General features: G+C 50.7%; 1 protein-coding gene and 1 pseudogene across 1 annotated transcript in view; one reads left to right on the top strand and one right to left on the bottom strand.

The window, feature by feature from the left end:
- Tmem132c (transmembrane protein 132C) overlaps window positions 1-20,697 on the top strand; it is a 267,501-nt gene that overhangs the window by 92,880 nt on the left and 153,924 nt on the right. The window lies entirely within an intron of this gene.
- LOC125611339 lies at window positions 13,526-13,665 on the bottom strand (annotated as a pseudogene).

Below are 20,697 nucleotides of genomic sequence, written 5' to 3'. Positions count from 1 at the left end.
TAGCACAGAGGTGGCTGAAACCTGTGTATCCACCTACGGCCACTGGGGACGTGGAGGGATCCACTCAGGCTCAGAATGCTGAGAGCCACAGCCAGTGGAAATGACGCATGGCATTTGTGCCAGAAGGGAGTGGTTGAGAGGTGCCGCCAGCGAGCCATTGAGATGATGATGGTTATGTTAAGCTGTGTATTCATTTGTATATTAGACCCCTGTTGTTGTCGGCTACTTTGGAGTTCTCCTGGGGATTCCTGGAGAGTTCCCATTGGTTGGGGAAGTGCCAGAGGAGGGATTTCCGGTGTGTGGTGTTCCTGGAAGGGCCGCGTGGGTGGCATTGGCGGAAAAGCGCCCCTCCAACCCTGCCCCTCTTGTGACCATCAGAATGTCTGTAGACTTTGCAGATGTTCTCTGGAGGACAAGATCCCATGTCCGCAGCCTTGGTGTGCTTAGACCTGTGGCTGGTCTGTGGGATGCAGGTGGAAGATGGGATGAGGTGGCTCAGGGCTGGTGGCTCATGCCTCCGCGGTTCTTTGAGTAACAGCTGTTGAGAAAGTTTCTTGCTTCCTCCTCTAAGCAACAACCATCTGGGCTCCTCGTTATGTTCTGAAGCCCAGCTTCAGATCTGGGCACAAAGGAAATCCCTCCTCATAAGCCCAAATTCAAGGCAAACCACGCTTGTTCTTACCTACCTCACCAGCACCTGGGCAGCGCTGGGTTTGTAATAGATGCACAAACATTTTTAAGGGACTAGGCCTGACTCTAAGTCTGGAAGAGCACTCCCCCCACCAGGGCTTTGCCTGAAGCATCTCCTGCCAGGTGCTTCCTTCGCACCTGCTTCCAGGTGACCCATTCAGGGTGGCTCTCCCTGCCCCCTTCCCAGCCTCTCCACAGCTCCCTTCCCCTTAGGTTCTGTTTTCATGGTCTCCCACCCTCACCATCCACATGGGTTGTCTCCCTCCCCATTGTAGAGGCTCCAAGGTTGTGGTCCACAGGACCATGACACATCCCAGCACTTGGGGCATTCTAGGGACACGGTGGCACCCAGCAGTGATGCTCTGGTGAATAAGTGGTTTGCATGTTCCCACCCTGACCCTGTCCATGTCTAAGAGGCAAAGGAGATACACAACCTCCAATCTTGGAGCCCCCTAGTTTCTGGATTCCTCTGGACCTCAGCTCCTTTCTCCAGTCATGTGACCCTGAGGTCGGTGCCAGTGCGGCACAGTCGACGCTCCAGCAGAGGAAAGGCACAGTCTCTCCTTCCATCTGCTCATGTTTCTGGCTTTGAAAGAACAGCAGAACAGAACGGCAATGTGCCCAGCTTCCCAGTGCCCAGCTTCCCAGTGCCCCGCTGGGTAGACCTCATGCACCAGGACTGGTAATGGCACCTTCAGGCCATTAGTCCTAAGATCTGAGTTTTAGAAACACAGTGAAGGGAGGAGGAATCTTCCCTGAAGATTGGAGGGGCAGAGGCTGTGCCAGGAAGAGCACCCCATCCTTGGCAGCCCTGCCCACTGAGGCAGGACCCCGAGAGTAGAGAGAAGTAGGCAGCCCTTGGGGTGCGCAGGGCATGCACCCGTCTTTCCCAATTCCTGGAAGAAGGACCTCCCCATCCTTCAGTTCCATCCTGGCCAGCTGGTGGGTGAAGCAGTGGCCAGTGTGATTACCATCTAAGGTCCCCACCATGTCACCATGTGTGCTTAGCAGACGAGATCTGCTCCTAGTGTGTTCCAATCAATCAATAGAGAGACTGGGCAGGGAAGAAAGCTTTCAGAGATGTGTCCTAGTGTGGGGAGGGCTTGTCAGACTTTTCATATGGGAACACTGGGATGAGCATGATGTTTCCCAGCCAGATGAGGTTTATAGGTGGATTTGTTCGTAAAACCTAACTGTGTGACCAGGGAATCCAGGTGGGGTTCACAGGGTACCTTCCACCTCCTCCCAGAGGACTTCGTAAGGTTGACCCATTGCAGACACTCTGCGTTCCCAGCCAGCCCAGGGCAAGGGCTTGTGGGAGGGGGCGTCTGCACAACCACACCACACACACAAGGTGCATTGCAGCATTGAGCCTTAGAGCCACCAGGACCACCACCCCAGGGCCATCATCCACGAGCCAGCAACTAAAGAGGCTGCTTCCATCAAGCAGAAGGTGATTCAGGTTTAAGAGGAATGAAACCCACTACAGCATGCAGGACCTGGGAGAGGTGACACGGGGTGACAGAAGCCAGTCCAAGAAGCCCACACGTAGCACGATCTTACTCGTAAGGTACCTAGAATGGGCAGATCCATGGACACTGGAGGTAGACTGTTGCCAGAACAGGGGTCGGGGGAGTGGGGAGTGACTGCTGATGGCCTCGGAGGTTCTTTCTGAGGTGCTGAGCATGTCCTGAATCAGATGGTGGTGACAGTGGCACTGATTCTCCAGTACGCTACACAGCTCTAAGCCCAACGCCCCGCCTTCTCCTGGTGGCCAGGCTTTAGTGCACGTGGCACCATGGACACTAGGAGCTGAAATGGCCAGGGGCCATAGCAAGCAGGAGTTCGCATGCCATTTCTGGAGAGGCAAATACTCACCTACTCCCAGCGACTGTTGGTGTGCGGGCTGGTAAGACCACAGCAACCAGATTCCGTGGGTTTTGAAGAGAAGCAGGAAGTGTGGGCTTGTAACTGGAGTCTTTTCACTTGTATGTGTGAACATCAGAATCATATTTCAGCTGCCCAGGCAGACCCGCCTTCTCTGTAGGCTGCCAGACGTCTCCTGCACCAGTCATGGCTGAGAGCAGAAGTATGTATCAGTTCCCTGCTGCTGCTGTAACAAATAACTCCAAACTTGGTGGCTTGAAGCTACAGAACTTCCTTTCCTCGAAGTTCTGGAGGTCAGAAGTTGAAAATCAAGGTGCTGGCCAGGCCACACTCCCTCCAAGGATAAGAGTCCTTCTTTCTGCTTCTAGTTTCTGAGCCACTGGTGAGCCTCCATGTCTCTTGGCTTGTGGCTACACCTTCAGTATCCACCTCTGTGTTCATACATGTCTGTGCCCCAGACCCCCCATCTTTTCTCATGTAAGGACAGCCATCACTGGATTTAGGGCTCACTCTAATCCAGAAGGATGCCGTTTTGAGATCCTTAACTAATTATAAAGATCCTGTCTACAAATAGGTCACATTCTTAGGCCCCACCTGGGTGAGAGGCAGGAGGAGTGCTCAGCACCTCTGGAGGAGATGCGTCCCCTCAGGTGCAGCCTCGCCTAGCTCTTCTGAAAGCTGCATGCCCTTGGCAGGACTGCAGCAGGGCCCAGCTACAAAGGGGAGGTCGAGCCTTTGCCTCCAGCCTGAGTCTAGACAGGTGCTCTCAGGACTGCTGCTGTCCTTACTAAGCAGGGCCTGTGTCCACGCTGTTATGATTTAGCTTCAGCAAGTCAGTTTTTCTCTGGCTGCTTTAATGTCTGAGGATGTGAAAACCCCGGCAAAGGCGTTTTCTGGATACCTGGATCGCCCCAGGTAATTGCTGGCCCTTCATTTCCACTGGACATCAGTCTGCGGGATCAAGGACAGTCTGGCCTCTTCCCAGACTCATCGTCAGGAGGAGGAGACCCTAAAACACAGTCAAGTTCGCATTGACTACAAATTTGAAGCAAACTCAGAAAATTCTAGAAACTCGTTTTCCCACACTCGGTCTCAAAGTCTTGCCCCAGCGGCAGGCCACTTAAGGAAGCCCTCACGTCCATCTCCCATGGCTTGTCATTGTAAATGTGTTCTGGAAAAGAGGAAAGGAATGATTTTCTTTCTGCTTGGGAAGAAGTAGAGAAATAGAGTTTCCTGCCACGGACCCGGCCCCTCCCCAGCTCCCCGCAGCACATCTGGGTTGCCAGGCAGCGGCCTGCCGCGGCACCAGAGAGTGGCTCGACTGTTGTGGGAAACATCAGAACATGAAATCAACTCCAGCTCTGTGAAAGGAGAGGGGAACCAGAGCCCCCGCCCCTGGCCCTTTGTTCCACATTCCTTAACCCACTTAAAAGTTGTTTCATTCTTGAGTTCCCCAAACCACAGGCTCCTCCAGGGCACAGAGTTTAACGCTTGTGTAAGTGGACCTGTGACCCAGTCTCTCCACTGGGAGGTTTTTGGAGAGGGGAGCAGTCTCAGGAGAGTAAAGACTGCGGAAAGAGCATGCCATGTGCAAGTATCCTGGTGTAGCTCAGCATTGAGGACACGTCCTGTATGTGACATGGTATTACCACTCAGGGGTTCCTGGACATGGGACATCTGAATTCTCAATGTCTTGGAACCTCCTTATTAGCTTAAATGGGCTCTTGGCTAAAGATGAGAAGCACTCCTGGTTCGAGAGCCATCAGATTGCACCCCCTTTGTTGAAGATCGGCCCTTGCAGACCCTTGCTGGTCCAGCCTGTTCCCCGGCTCTTGGTGACGTGGACCATGTTGCTTCTATATATTAGTTCTTAGTTTTCTCCAGGACCCACCGGCTCCAGTCTACTCCAGAGGCACCATGAACTTGTTTTGGAAAGGCCTGAATGTGGAGACCTCATGGGGCAGGAGGAGGATGTGGTGTCAGGGAGGATGGGGACAGCTGTGGATCTCAGCCACATGGGCTGTTCCCTGTCTGGCCGCCTCGCTGCCCCCAGGGCTGGGTTCCTTTTGCCAGTCCCTTTGTGCTGCAGGCAGTCCCAGGATGGAGCCCCTGTTCTCCAGCCTGGCTCTGCCCTCTTAGCACCCCTAGCCAGGACCTTCCTCCTTTGCCATCTCACCTGGAGAACCCCGGCTAGAAAGGCCCAGGGTTCTGGCACCTGAAGCAGCTGCCACTCCATGGACAATGCCCCCGAGGACAGTGTGCAGGGAGATGGGGACCGTGTCTCACCTTTCTCTGTGACACCCACCCCTGGTACCGCGAGTCACCATGCACTTGCTTTTCTGAGGTGATTTACAGAGAGACCTTTAAAAATAGAACTCACTCCAGGTTAAAGCAGCATGTGGGCCTCCCCTCTGCTCCAGCCCATGACAGCCAGGATGGAATCTGTGGGTCCTGAGAGGCACAGTCGGCTCCTTTGGAGACTGGGGCTGGACAAGTCTTCCGAGCTCCCAGGCAATGTTAGTGCGATGCGGCCAGGTCGTCCTCTCATGAGAAGCCGGCGACCCTCCTGGCAGCTGCTCTACAGATGCACAGACAGCCTCTGAGCATTGAGGAATGTGCCAGTTGCAACTTAAGCTAACCTAAAACAGAAAAGTGGGGCTGGGAGGACAGCCCAGCGGTCAAGCCCTCGCCTAGCACACATGAGGCCCGGGGTTCCATCCCCAGCACCGCTAAAAAAACCACACACAAACAGAGTCTGCTTGAACTAAAATGGACATTTCCCCCAAGACTGAAAGGCCAGGGGATTCAGGCATCAGTGTCCCTGGGCTGGACTGACACCCCTGGGCTATGAGGTCTCCATCCTTCACCTCCCTCTTGTACATATTTCACCAGCTCTGCATGATGACTCCGGTGGTGGCTGTGTTGAGATTACTAAGTAGACCTTCTCTTCTATAATAAGTCCAGTAAATGTCCTGTAATTGAGTTTCCTTGGCCTGGTTGGGGCCACACCCCCACATCTCATCCATTTACCCATTTACTGTGACTGGCTGATGTAAGCTTGCTAATTCACCAGGCTACTCTTGGAGCAGGAAGTGGTGAATTGATCTCACCAAAACATGTTGACCACAAGTGTATATGGGGTCATTGGGAAAGAGAAAACTGAAGTACAGCTGCTAGCAGGAGGAGGATTTGTGCACCAGGCAGCAAATAGAAGTGACATCCATCCACCCAGCTGCAGCACAGCATATCAGATGGCCAGGTTCAAAGCCAGCACCACAGGTTCCCAGCTGTGCAACCTGACTGGTTCCTGAGCCCCTCTCTGTGCTCACTTTCTGTATGCAGAGAATAGCCCCTATGTACAGGGATACTGTGAGATTTAACTGAAATAGAATTTTAACTTATGCTTGGCACACATTAAACATGAATAAATATTAGCTTTTTTATTCCCACATTTTATTAACATGCATATTTTTTCTCAAAGTCACAGAGGCTGCACTGTACTTGCTCCTGACTGAGAGCTGTGAGAGGGACTGGGAGTCTGCTAGCTGATGACCTCTAGTCGGTATAGCAGCCTCAACAGTTTCTGGGAGGAGGGAAGCCATTGTGTTTGTTGAGGTCAACTGAGGTTCTCAACCAGGGAGCAGTTTTACCTGCACTTGGGCAGAGATCTGTGACAATGTCTGGAATGATTTTGGTTGTATAAATTGGGAGGAAGTTGCTACCAGTTTCCAGTGGGTGGAGACCATGTGTGGGAGGAGATGCCCTACAATCCACAAGACAGCCTCTTTGCCTCCCCCAACAAAGAGTATCCCAGCCCTAAATGACAATTAACAGTTCCGACATGGAAAAACTCTGAGGGGAACAAATGGCTGCTCACCAGGTAGGTTCCTACAACCAGGGGTCATGACCAATTTCTTTTCAGTCTCACCATGAGAGTCTCAGTGAGTCACAGATGTACCCTGTGCGTGTGATAAGAACCGTCGGGGATGTGCAAGACAGCTCTGCTCAGCAGTGCAAGGGCCTCTGTTTCTTTGAAATGCTCTTTCCCAGATGTTGGCTGCAGATAATGGCTATGCGTCATGGAAATCAAGGCCAATTTCATGTTTACCAAAGAACAAGGACCACATCTGGTTCATCTAAACTTTATAAGAAGCGTGTCTTAATGTCCCTACTTTAAAGAGAAAAGAACAATAAGAAAAAGGCTGTGATAAATCAGAGAGGACTGTGCAAAGATGGAACCCATCCTTGACAAGGCTTTGGCAGAAAAGGGGGCCACACATCAGTTGACTTCATTTCATTAGCTGTTAATGAATCTTTCCTGGACCAGGTGCTCGGCCAAATGCCTGGCTCTCACAATTGATGGACCAGTGTCGGTGTTTCTGAGACGGAAGAGCTCAAGACTGAATCCAGTCAACATAGCCCATTAGGCCGTGAATTGCAAAGTGGGTGGGAGAATCCAACATGGCAGCTGCCTTCAGACAGACAGTGGCCAACAGAGATATGAAAAGATGTCCAGCATCTCTAGCAATCAGGGCAAGGCCAATCAAAGCAGTGCTAAGATTTCATCTGCTCAGTCAGAATGGCAATTATCAAGAACACAAATAACAACAAATGGTGAGGATATGGGGGGAAAGGGTACACTCATCCATTGTTGGGACTGCAAATTAGCACAACAACTCTGGAAAGTAGTTTGGAGATTCCTCAAAAAAGTAGGGATGCAATCACCATATGACCCAGCTATCCAACTCTTTGGTATTTTCCCAAAAGAATTAAAATCAATGTACTATAATGATATAGCCACATCAATGTTTATAGCCCCACAATTCACAAGAGCCAAGTTATGGAACCAGTCTAGGGGTGCATCAGCAGATAAATAAATAAGGACAATGTGGCATACACACATGACGGAGCTTCACTCGGCCATAAAGAAGAATGGAATTATGGAATTTGCCCGCAAATGGATCAAACTGTGGAACATCCTGTTGAGTGAAATAAGCCAGACTCAGAGAGTCAAGGGCCGAATGTTTTCTCTCCTTTGTGGAAGCTGGGGAGAAAGAAGGTGGAAGTGGAAAGGGGATCAGATATCAGGAAATTCTAGGGAAGATGGGAGGGAAAGGGGGATGGGAAAAGGGAGGAAATATGGAATGAATTTAACAAAATCACATTTTGTGCACATATAAACATACCAAGGGGAATCGCACCTTTATGTGTATGTAGAAACTACCCTTCAAAAAATGAGTAGAGGAGCCAAAGGGAGATGAGTAGGGGAAGGAGAATAGAGGGAGGGAAGAGAGAAGGAAAGGGAGGGGAGAGAATAGGGAGGAAATCAGACCCCATGCATGTGTGACTTTGTCGAATGAGCCTGACTACTATGCATAGCTGTAATGCTCTTAATTAACAACCGCAACATAAAAGGGTGACAGGGGAAGGTCCCATTCATACTCAGCTGGGCTGCGGGGTGCAGAGACAGCCAGGTCTTTCCTCAGCAGACACGTGGGCTGCCGATCTCCAAAGAGTTCAAAAGACCGTTTCTTCCCCTGCACCCCCATTCCCGCTAAGCCTACTATGGACGTGTAGCTGTAGCTGTCCATCGGCCCACCTTACACGGAGGGGTGTTTCAATAGGATAAATGATATCTCACCACACTGTGATTCTTAGTACACCGTCGTTTCCCCCAGTATTCAAGCCATACAGCCAGCGTGTTATACTGATGTGGGTACAGGCACAAATGGTGAAGAAGAGCCTGAAACCCTTCTTAAGGTCAATTACAATGGAGACTGTCCTGAAGGGCCCGTGGGCAGTGGAGCCAGTGAGATCTCATGAGGAACCTTAATCTTTCTTGATTTGCAATCACAAGCAAAACTTTCCTGGAGCCACTTTTTGTAAAAGCTTATATTAAATCAGAATAAATAAGCCCAACCAGTCCAAAAGTAACCAACAAACCTATGATTCTGTAACTGGGGACTTTCCAATGGAACAGACCAAATCAGGCAGCAGAGTATTTTCTGGAAGTCCACAGAGTATTTTTTTTGTTTTATTTCCCTGTCTGCCCTAAGAAAGCCCCTCCCTGGTGTCTCCTGGTGTCCCTTGGGCCGTACTCCCCAGCGATCTCTGGTTTGGGGTACGCTGTTCGTGGTTCATAGTTTGCTCAAATATACTTCTTAAAATTTTATCTCTGCTGACCTGTGGATATCTTTATTTTTTTAATCTGCAAAAAAAAATTTATAAAACTGTTAACAGGTTTGTTCTTATTCTAATAAGTTAAAGTTTTCCCAAACTGAGAGTGTAGTAAGAAATAGATCAGGATCAGACTTGGAAGGAGTGAGATGTTGGAGGGACCCTGAAAGGCTGCGTGAGCGCTGACATGGACCCTGAGAAGCTCGGGACATCAGAGAGGAAGGAAATGGTGGTCTTCTGTCTGTCTCTGATGAAACACCAAGAGTGGGCAGCATTTCACAGTGTCCTGGGCCCGGCTCAGCAGGAACAGGGGTGGAGCCGAGTGGCTGGGAGACCTCAGGGCAAGAAGGCCCGTCCTCACCCAGTCCCAACGTGTCCCTGCAGGATAAGGGCACAGAAGCCAGTGAAAGAGAAAGCTAGCTTTGGCATGAGAATAAAGTAGACACGCAGTGGGCTGCTGCCGGGCTCTGTGGGCTGTGGAGGGTGCCTTTACCATCTGTGTTCTGGGCCAGCAACTCAGAGGCACATAGATGCCATCTGACTCAGTGCCACGGTTCCATGTCCCACTCACCCTGACCCCCAAGGGATCTGACTGCTCCTCTGGGGCCAGGGTGTGTCAGCTGGAAGGCTTTCTGCTACAGTCACCTGCACCCAAGCAACAGTAGCTTAAAGCAGTGGTTCTCTACCTTGAGTGGGCACCAGCAAACCTGTAGGTCTTATGACAGTGAAAATTGCCACACTCACTGATAGGGTTGCTGACTCGGGACCTTTAGGGCTGAGTCAGAGGATTCATCTTTCTAATAAGATCTCTGGTATTATGGGTTGAGCTGTGCCCAGTCCCAGAATTCTGTTAATATCCCAGAATGTGACCCACCCGACCTGTGACTTTGTCGTGATACCCTAGTCTGCTCCTGCTGGCCCAGGGACCCCACTTTGAGAACCTATGACTTACAAGCACACTAACTGTGAGCAGGAGTGGGACAGCCACTTAGGCCACCATGAACTGGAGACCTTCCCATCATGCTCCACTGCCACCCTTACCCAGGATGCCCCAGGGCTCACAGATGGCAGCACCACCGTGAAGGTCAACTCCCCAGTTGCAAGTGGTCCACACCGGAAGCAGGGGCGCCGAGGTGGAAAAGAAAGTGCATCTCCTAACACAGCTCGGCCTTGCAGGAAGGAAGGCCTTGCCCGCAAGCCTGGCAGGGGCTTCCTTGGCATCCTCCTGGCTGCACTGGGCCTTCGGGGCATCCTCAGGGCCAAGGGACACTGTGTGACCAGGCGCCATTCCTTTCATTTTCTCAATGTGATCTTGAGCTCAGAGGTAACCTTGGGTTTGACTGGACTCGGAGCTCAGTGAGGACGGCCTCCATCCCTTAGCCCTCTGTTCCTAGCGTTTTTCTTTGGCCTTCTTCATTGTCTCGGCTAAAAGCTCAGCGTATTAATCAGTGTCTTTGAATTTCTCTTCTTTTGAATTTTGAATAGTGTATTTTCCTTTTCTTTAGAGCCAAACACTGATATTTGTGCCCTATGAAGAAAATCAAGTAACACAACATTGATTCGGGGGTTTGGTGTCTGTTTATTTTTAATAAAAATAAAATTAAATTAAAAAACTGATGAGTGGCTTTCTCAAAACACGCTGGTAGAAATCATCTTTGGAGAGAATGGAAAGTTTGCAAATCCTGGGAGATCCTAGACCTGGGGACCAGGGATATCCTTCTCGATGCCTCTCCTTTATTTATTTATTTTAATTTAGGTGAAATTGCCATAAACATAAATCAGCCACTTTAAAGTGAAAAATTCCATGACACTTAGTATGCTCACAGTAACCTCCACATCTATCTAGTCCCCAAATATCTTTACTGTCCCAAAGAAAGCCCCACTCCCATCACATCGCTCCTCCCCTGCCCCTCCCCCAGGTCACAGGAACCTGCCAATCTGCTTTCCATCTCTCGGAAATACTTGACATTTCCCCCACCATTTTTCTTTCCTTTTTTTTTGTGTGTGTGTGTCTTTTTTAAGAACCAAGCTGGGGACACCCAGATTGAAGTCCACAGTGCAACCTCAGCAGGTTTGCCCTTGCTCTCTCCAGGCCCCTTGGTCTGAAGCAAGAGAGACCCTCGTTCAGTAGTGAGTGGATACCATCAAAAGGCTTTGCCTCATAAGGAAAACCTGCTAGTTATTCTCCACTGACTGGGCCCCAACACCCTTCCCCACGTCACCCAGAGAGCTGACACTGGGACCTTAGCTTTTCATAGACGGTCCAAGGTTTCCACGGGAAGCTGCTTCAATGCGTCACTGTGATGTGGTGACTGGGAAGAAGCTGTCTGCCTCCGTGTCTCCGTGGCCCCCGCAGGTGACTTCTTTTGCATCCTTTTAGCCTAGGCACATGCTTCCCAGATGACCCTGGGGGCCCTTGGGCCAGAGGAAGCGGGGCTGGCTGTGGAGAATGAGCGGTGCTGGCCACGGAGGTACCATTAGCTCAGCGAGACTGTTTCACCATCTCATGAAATAATGGTCTGCAAGAGAAATGAGCTCTGTGAAGGGGCCTGGGAGACTCTGCACTTGTAGAATGAGATCTGTGCCCGTTCGACTCATTAGCCGAGGAAAGAATCTCAGCTGGAGCTTAGGGGTGTCTCTAGTTGTTCCATTGAGACCTCACACCCTAGGAGCTTCCAGAAAATCCATGGAGAAGGGCCTCTGTTTTATCGGCAGGAGGAGGCGATGATTCAGAGGCCGGTTCCCAGCACGCCTTAGTCAAGGCCATCTGGGGACTGGGCATCTGTCCGAGCTGTGCTCCCATCCGTGCCCTCTGAAACTGATTGGAAGGGTGGGGGAACAGCAGAGGGTGAGACTGAATTTGACAGCTGCCCGAGGGGAGGGAGAGGCAGGCCAAGGGACAGGAGGGATTTGTAGCAGCCTTGGGAACAGTCACATGGGTTGTGCCCCTTCAGGGATCACTTCCTGTCCGCCCCTCGAGGGAAAGTCTGATGGCTTCGCATGCAGCACTGTGATGTGACATGTTAAACACAGCAGCAGTGCTTTCGGGTTTCTCTTTCTGCGGGAGGTGTTATTTGAGGGGCAAGTGGTCTACCAAGACTCCTGTGGTCCTTTCCAATATCCACCATGTGCAATGACCCAGCCTGGCCAGGAGTTCTCCCTCCATCCTCCCACTGGGGCTTTAGTTAGAGTTGGAGTCTTGCTGTAACGCAGAAGTCACAACTAGCTGCCTTCTGGCCCAGTCCCCTGATTGCTTTGTGTTTGGTCCCTAAATGCCTTCAGACATTGAACGAGTCCGAGGTCTCTTTAGCTGTGGTTCTTAGTTGTTAACATCTGCATCAGCGCTAGCTGGATTAGACAGAAACGCATGTAGGACAGGGTGCTGGGCACTCAGCCTTCAAGAGGAGTAGAGTTGGAGTTAGAACCTCAGACCCCGGAGTAATGACTAGACTCTTCCATGGGGCCTCCCCAGAGAGGACCACATGTCACAGCCCTTGCATGAGGCCTTGCTCTGGGTGCCAGGGCCATGCATCTCCTACCCCAAATCTACCCCTTTTGCCAGAGAGCACGTCCATTTGTCCTATTTCAAATCAGTTGCATGTAGCTGGAGCCAATTGGCTGAGATTAATCACATGACCTTATGCTGGCAGCAAAGGAGGCTGGGAAAGTGAGTTTCTGGTTTGTGCCTTATAAGATGGTGCACATGGTAGGTCTATTCCCCAAATTTGGTGCTAGGTAAGACGGATGCCCAGATGCTTGCTCATGCTTCTTTTTAAAGACAAGATGATCTTTACATAGAGAGGCATCTGATTTCTCTCAAACTTCAAAAGATCTGGCCAAGGCCCGTTGGGGATTTCGCGTGACAGTGACCATGAGGGCCGGCTGCTGCAGAACGCTGCCCCACTCAGTGGGCACCTGCACTAATGCCCCTCAGGCCAGGCCCAGTTCCCTGCACTCACACACCCACAAACTGCTTGCCCCTCTGTCCCATCAAACCAGACCCCGCTGCTGCCTGACTCCTGAGGCCTCTTCTCTTGCCTGTGTGTCCTGGGCTTGGCCAGGGGATGGCCTAGAAAACTGCTCCCTCTGTGGCTAAAAACGAGCTGCCTGCAGGTCTGTGGGCTTCTACCAACGCAACATCCAAGGAGCACCAGAAGGGTCCTGGTTCCACACATGGGGGACTCGGGCCCTGCAGGACTCTCCCTGGTGTGGGACAGGGCGGGGGCTGTGGCAGGTCAGGCTTTCTACATGTAACACACCAGGTGAGGCCGACTGTCCAGAACCTGCTGTGAGGCGTCCCCGGTGAGGGAGCTGGTAACTGAGTCCCTGGGACAGCGGGAAGTGCAGGGCCCAGGGCCCCAGGCGAGGGTTGGACAGTGCGGATGAAGGCTATGCAAGATGACGTTGATGACCAGCTAACTTGGATGGGCTGTCAGAGTGGCCCAGGCCACGCTCCTGGCTGTGACTTCAGGAAATTTAAGAGATTGTTCCTGCATCCTCGTTATCACACACTGATATTTAGGGAAGATTTATGTTCCAATTTGGGAAAGCATTTATTTTGTTCTCCTGGGACAAGTTTGTCAGGGAGAAAACCTGCTTCTGTTTCTAGCAAAGAGAGATAAAATAAATGTTTAGGAGCAGAGTCTGTTTACTTGAGTGAGAAATTTCAGGCTGTAGAAGTGAAATAGAATACTTCAGAATGTAGAAAATCCTTCAGCTTGGCAGCTGAACATTCATCATTGTTTTCTGTTTTTTTTTTTTTTTTTTAAGTAATATTCCTGCTTATGTGTATCTAAACTCAAGCTGAACAATGAGTTCTGGGTTGCAAAATAGGACTTATTTGTTGCACCTGTCTGTAAGTCTTTATCCACTCCTTGTTTGGGGTTTTGAAATTATACTGAATTAAATCCAGTGATGTCCACAACTTCAAGATCTAGTAATACAGAGAACAAGCCATGATCATAAGCAATCATATTTCAAAGAACTGGTATCAGCAAGTGGCAAAAACCAGCTATTAAATGTTGGAACGTCAATTCTTTGTACATAGAGGGGAAATAAGGGAGTAGGAATTCTACAGAGAACGGAGAGGCCTCGAGAGACAGAGATGCTAAGTTCTCACCCACGCTCATCGTTCTTTTAAATATTTCTAGTGGTATCATTTTGTTTATCTTTATGTGGTGCTGAGGATTGAACCCAGTGCCTCACCTATGCTAGGTAAGCACTCCACTATGGAGCCATACCCCAGCCACCCATCTACACTCCTTATGTGGACATCCACAGGTGACCCTGCTCCGCGTGGCCTGATCTTCTGGCTTACCTGGCAGCTTGAGAGCAAGCTGTACCATGGCATAGGCACAATGTGAGGCCCAAGTAAACCAGACGTCCATTGTGACATAGATATTTCCTCTTCAACAGTAGCCATACATTAGTTATATTTAACCAAGAACTGCTGAAACTTTATATATATATATATATATATATATATATATATATATATATATTCCTAAAATTAAAAAGTGAACGATTGTTAGTGTCACCTGTAGCCACCTGCAGACCCATCAGCTCCCTGCCAAGCAGGAGTGGCTGTGGAACTGCAGACACGTGGGGATGGTGGAGGGCATGTTTCCAAGGACAGAGGCCTGAGGCCCCGCATGCGCCCCTCTGTTCCTGCCTTCACCCCCCACCCCGTGTCACCCAGATGCAGCCATTCCAAGTCCACCTGGCTCAGCGTCTCACTCTCAGGTGGCTCCTGGGCCTCGGCCTGCCCACCTGGAAAGGGGGAACCTGCCTTAGGTGCTGAAACCTGGCCCCTTCTCTCTCTTTCCCCTGCAGTCAGTCCCCTGCTCTCCTCCCAGGTAAGGGTTCCGTAGGCTGCTGACGCCATTGCTCTTCCTGCGGCCTCTGTCCTCACCCCAAACTGTCAACCTGAATCCAATCAGGAAAATCCCAAAGGGTCTTTTCTCCCAGGAAAACTTAGCCGAGACCCTTCAAAGGTACCAGTGCCTTAAAAAGCAAGAGATGAGGGGACTCTAAGTTAGCAGAAGCTGATGAAGCTGTGGCAAAGGTGACTCTGGATTCAAATGGGCTACAAAGGGGATGTTTGAAGCAATCGGGGTGCTTCTAGGGGGGAAAGTCACCTGTCACAGAATTGACCATCTTCAGCTGCATGCAGTCCACTCACAATGCTCTACAGCCACCAGATGTCTGTGAGCCAGATCATTTCACCACCCCCAAGAGACACCTGGAGACCATGTGACACTGTTCCCACCGCCCTGGCCCCACCCTGGAGATTGAAGACATCTTACTATAGACTCAGTATTAACTGATATTGTTGACATATCTTGGGTGCAATTAGGTTGTTCTCTTTATGGAAGAAGCGTCTTGATTTTAGGAATGCACGTGGATCATTAGGAGTGAAATAACTTGTCTCTGTTACTTTCAAATGGCCCAGAAGCTCAAAAAAAGAGAGCCCCCCCCCAAGCTCCCCACCCCCTGCACACTTTGTGTATATTTAGAGAGAGGTTGAAAGTGTAGGTGGCGAAATTTTAAAGGTAAAACTGCTTGGAGATCATATAGGCTTTCATACTACTATTCTATAGTTTTTATACTAACTTTTCCAGTTTTAAAAACTTGTTGGGAAAAAAACATGTTGAAAAATGTCAATGTCTGAACAATACCCCAATCCAATTATATCAGCCTCTAGGTGCTCCTGGATATACTGGTATCTGGGGAAATATCTCCAGGACGGCCTGTGGCCGTGGAGATCTGCAGTCCCACAGCAACGGTCACCTCCCAAGCCTGTTTCTGCTTTTTCCTGTTCTCTTTGTGTTGAAGCCTTGCCTGTTTCCTGTGGCCAAGTGTGACACTCATCCTGCCCCAGGGCCTTGGCACTTGCTGTTGGCTGGGCCTGAATAGTCTCTGTCTTCAGAGTAGGGGCTGCTTCTTGCCACTCAGGACTTGGCTACTTCTCCTCTTTCATCCTGTCCTCTCTTGAGGCCAGGTACCAGCCCAGCCTCCCTTCTCCAGCTCTCTGAGACATTGTTTTAGAACTGATCCGGTGTGGTTTTTCATCTTTGAACTCCCATGTATGGATTTCCAAACTTGACTATCTGCTCTGCGCTCCCTCCTAGTCATCACTGTGCCTTTGTACTCCCGACGGCTCCCTGAGGAGCTGCTTCCAGGTGGAAGGTCCACAACACACTTAATTAACGTAGAGCAGATGCCGGGGCCAGGGCGAGGCGAGCTGTGACTATGGGGAGAAGCTTTCATGTTCTACAAAGACGCCCCGGTATCTCAGGGTAGGGCGGGCACAGACCTCCACAGGGTAAGAGCACTTTCAGACTCTGCTGTCATGGCCCTGTGGGGGACAGCCTCGCGGGAATGCTGAGGGAAGGCTCCCAGAGCTGTGTGGCCCTGGCTTGGCTCTGGTTTTCAGGGGGGCCACGTTCAGGCAGCTGCCTCATTTAGACAGAAGTGTTCTCCACTCCTCTTTGGCTGGTGACAGTGACAATAGAAGTCTTTCTGGTTTGGAAAAAACACCCAACAAGCCAGGCACGGTGGCACTTGACTGTAATCCCAGCAGCTTGGGAGGCTGAGGCAGGAGGATCGCAAGTTCAAAGCCAGCCTTAGCAACTTAGCAAGGCCTCAACCAACTCAGCAAGACCCTGTCTCTAAATAAAATATTTTTTAAAGGGCTGGGGATGTGGCTCAGCGGTTCAGTGCCCCTGAGTTCAATCCCCAGTACCAAAAAATAAAAAAAATAAAAAAGACCCAGCTAGCCTTGGTGGTCCCTCCTGGCACAGCCCAGGAGCCCCGACCTCCACTCCTATTGCTCTCCAGATGCAGTTCCTCCGATTACTACTGGGAGAATAGCATTAAGTCAGGACCAAGGAGTTCATTAGGACATTCTGTTTTTCAATCTGCAGAGATAGGGAGGGGATTAAAAAGACAATGTTGGAAAAGTATACAGAAGCTTAAAGACCTTATCGGGGTCTCCCTCCACAGGGTTAATAGAAGCCACTTAGAGTCTACTCAAAAATCAGTTCAAAGCCACCTGCACCTGGAAAAGCCCCAGACAAAATTCTGAGATCCAGTCACCTGGCAGGCATTGCTGCAGAGTCCTTAATTCCTGAACCATCTCTAGAAAAGCAGGTGAAGGGCCCGTTGCTATGGAAATTGCTGACTTTTTTTTTTTTTTTGCATAAGAAAAGTTAAAGAGAATGTTACATAAAAACATACCCACAACTTTTTTTCTCCCCTCCAGATTGCTATCATTTTGGCATCTAATTTAAACACAGCGGCAGTGTGCACATTCAAACAGAATTGAACAAACAGATTAAAAGAGAAGAGTGCAATTTCTAAGACTCGGTGGCCTCTTTCCCTGTCTCATCTCCGGGGTCAGGTGCTCCCGGCTCCTCACTGTTCCTCGGCCATGACGGCAGACACTAAGCAGAGCCCTCCCTAGTGTCATGAGCCATGTGGCACTCCTCCGCGCATTTGAGGTGCTGTTCTTGGTGCTGGGGTGACCTGTGTCCTGGGAAGGGGCCAGGAGCCCAGGGAAGCAGGGGTCCCCGCTCCTACTGTGGCTCTTGGTTGTGCCCCTGCTGCACCGAGATTCGTCTCCTTCCCCGTCTTCTCAATGGAGGGCTCCCCCCATGCCCTCAGAATGTTTTCCAAACCTGCAGCGACAGCCTCTCTCCATGTTCCAGCACTTACCGAAGTCTGTGTGGAATAGGAATGAACACTGCCTGATGGGGTCAGTGGTGATTAATGAGCGCTCCTGGAATGTTCCCCTGGCTTCTAGAACATTCTGTCTTCCAACACACAGCCCAGCCCCTGTTTAGAGAACATGGAAGCAGAGACCATGACAGAGCCACCCAAGAACCACAGTGATTGAGTTGTGATGAGTTGGAGGTGATTAATCTCCGTCACCTCCCAAGCTGCTTCCAAGGTCCTCTTTCCTCCCACACGGAAAGGGAGACGCAAAGAATTGTACGAGCTTGGCCCTGCTCCATATGTGGATCAAGATTCCCTGCTTTCCCTGATACGGCAAGGTGGTCCCGTTTCCAGCAGGTTGATTGGAGGCTTCTGCCTCTGGCCAGGGCAAAACCATGGGTGCTTCCAAGTCCAGAGCCCTCAGACCCTAACCCAGCGGCACAAGAGTCCGCTTGTTTGCCAAGCTTATGTCTCAGAACTAAGAAGCTGTGGACCCCAAGCCACAAGGGAAGCAGAGAGATCTGTCAGTCCTTTGGGTGAGCACACTGCAGACAAAGGGGTCCCCCCAAGAGGGAAGAGTTCCTGAGACAGCCAAGAGTACACATCCCAAGGTCAACGAGGACAGCACTCAATGCTGGGGACACACTAGGAGGACCACCCTTTGCAGATCCTCAGACACCCCCCTGTGTTCCCCAAAGGCATCTGCACTTCCTCATCATATTCATTTCATCAGCCATTTAGTGGGCGTGTACCAGCTGGACTCAGTGGTCACCATAAAATAAATCAGCACTTGAAGCGCACTAGCCCTGCAGACCTCTGAGCTCACAGGACATCTTTGTCCCTGAGGGCTTTGAGCTCCTCCTAGCAGGCGTGATGCCTGTGCTCCAGGAGAGCCGGGTGGTTCAGGCACTCTCAGCCCCATCCGTCCTCACTCAAGAGGTGGCATCAGAAGAAGCAGCCCTTTTAAAACTGAAAGGCCTGATGACACTTCCATACGTTGCCTCTGGGGACAGATGGTCCCACTGTTTCCTACCAAGTGGTCCAGAGCCAGGAGACTCAGACTCCCACAACTAGGCAGGAATCAGAGAGCCCGCTCTGTTGAGCTCTCTGGGGGTGGGTGGACACAGGCACAATGCAGGTGACCTTAGCAAAAGATGAGTCATGGACGGGCAAGAGTGGGGCTTGGTGTCCCTGGGGTAGATCTGGAACAATAGGGCTCAGGGAAGAGCAGCAGGGGGAGGAATGGCCTCCTAGTCCCTCTGTCCACTTGCTGGACATCCCTCTCTTTCTGTGGATGAAGTATATGGGTCACATCCTCCAGGGCCATATGGCAGCAGGGAAGGGAATCCGTAGCTCTTTCCACCTCAGGTTCCTGAAGATCATCTCAGCAAGACTTCAGGCAATAGAGAGGCTCTTCTCTCCAAGGAACTTGGTGCCTCTCAGAAGGAAATGGGCACAGAGGTCCTAAAGCCCATGTTTCATAAAGAAGGAACTGCACCTGATGGCCTGGGTGGTGTGGAGAGGAGGTATATAAATAGTTAACAACCAGCCAGGGAGGGAAGGCAGCCCTTGTCTGCAGGTGTGCCAGGCTCCCCGGTGCAGAGGCTCCCACCAAGGCCAATGTGAAGTTACCAACCAACTCACCAAATTCTTAAAAATGCAGCATGGGGCTTTCAGAAGCAAGACTCAACCCAGCACATCCCCAGTGCGTGGTGTTACTTCAATTGCTTGTTAAAATCATCCTAATGTAACCCCTATAGCGCATCCGCCCAGCTTCTGAGGTGACGTGCCTGAAGTGATTTAGTTGGAAGAATCGAGAGCATTTGTTTGGAAATCGACTGAAGACCTTTTTTTAAAAAGACTGGCCTGAAGTCAACAAAGTGGTCAGGTACAACAATTTATCCATGCCAGGACCTTTCTCTGTGCTTCCTGGGGGTCTTACTGTCTCAATAAGTCCTCACGAAAGGCCTCGGCAGTGGAGGTCACCATTATAACTATCTTTAGGTTACAAAGGTGGACACTGAGGGTGTTAGTTTTTGCATCCCTATGACCAAAATGCCCGACAAGATCAACGTAGAGGAGGGAAAGTTTATTTGGGGCTCATGGTATCAGAGGTCTCAGTTAACTGTTGGCTGACTCCATTGCTATGGGCCTGAGCGAGGCAGGACATCATGGTGCCAGGGCATGGAGAGGGCAAGCTGTCAGCTCATGGCAGCCTATAAGCAGAGAGAGAAAGAGGGGAGCCAGGGGCAAGACATAATTAATCCCAAGGGCATGCCTCAGTGACCTACTTCCTTCCGCCATACCAACCTGCCTACAGTTACTATCCAGCGGTCCACTTCAAGTCATTATCCATCAAGTGGATTAATCCACTTGACGAGGTTACACTCTCATCTTTGCCTAACAGCATCCCCTCTGAACCTTCCTGGATTGTGGGTCATGCTTTCAAAACACGAGCTTTGGGAAAGCATTGAAGATTCCAACTGCAAGACTGAAGCTCTGAAGCGAATTCACTGTTCCCAAGTCACCAGGGAATGGTTCTGGGAGCACGGATTTTGGTCCCTGTCACGTATCTCCTGGGCTTTTTGCAGAACTACCCTGAATAGTACCTTAGAAACATCACTGCTCAACCTTGCAATCCTGTGCTCTGTGACTTGGGCTGTGTTCAACGGGATTGTTCTTCTGACCAGGCTGGCTCCAGAGGGGCTGGACTGTTGGCTGGCAGGACAGGGCCTCCAGGTGTGTGTCATGCGTGACCAGCAGACCAGCCCAGGGTGTCTAGATGGCCATGCAGGGCTCCGAGGAGAACAGCAGTGACCAGGCCCTGCATGGTGGCTAGCACTGCCTTGCCTCTGCCACCTTCTCTGGCCTGGGCAGTCCCAAGGCCAAGCCCTGCTCAGGGATGGGGAAAGAGATACCCCTTCTCAGAAGAAGGAGCCTGCAAGTCACGTTTCTAAGGATGGAAAGATGCCCACTCTGTCCCTTCCACCAGGCGTAACCTGAGTGTGCGAGTCTGTGCTCCCCTGGGTCTGCGGTTTATCACGTGGCCGAGCACACAGGCTGCAGTCTGGGCCGGAGGGCTTTGATATGCTTGCAAAGCATTTGAACAATTAAGACATTTTATGTACAAATCTGGCTTTCTGTTTTAAAAATCAGGAAATCTGAACATTGGTCCATTTCATTCTCTTTTTGCTCCAGTAGTTTAGAGACCATGAGTGGCTGCGGCGG

This window comes from Marmota marmota, unplaced genomic scaffold (assembly GCF_001458135.2).
Source record: "Marmota marmota marmota unplaced genomic scaffold, marMar, whole genome shotgun sequence".
Taxonomy (NCBI): domain Eukaryota; kingdom Metazoa; phylum Chordata; class Mammalia; order Rodentia; family Sciuridae; genus Marmota; species Marmota marmota.
Note: the sequence above shows the minus strand (reverse complement) of the source record. Positions and strands in the feature narration are given on the sequence as shown.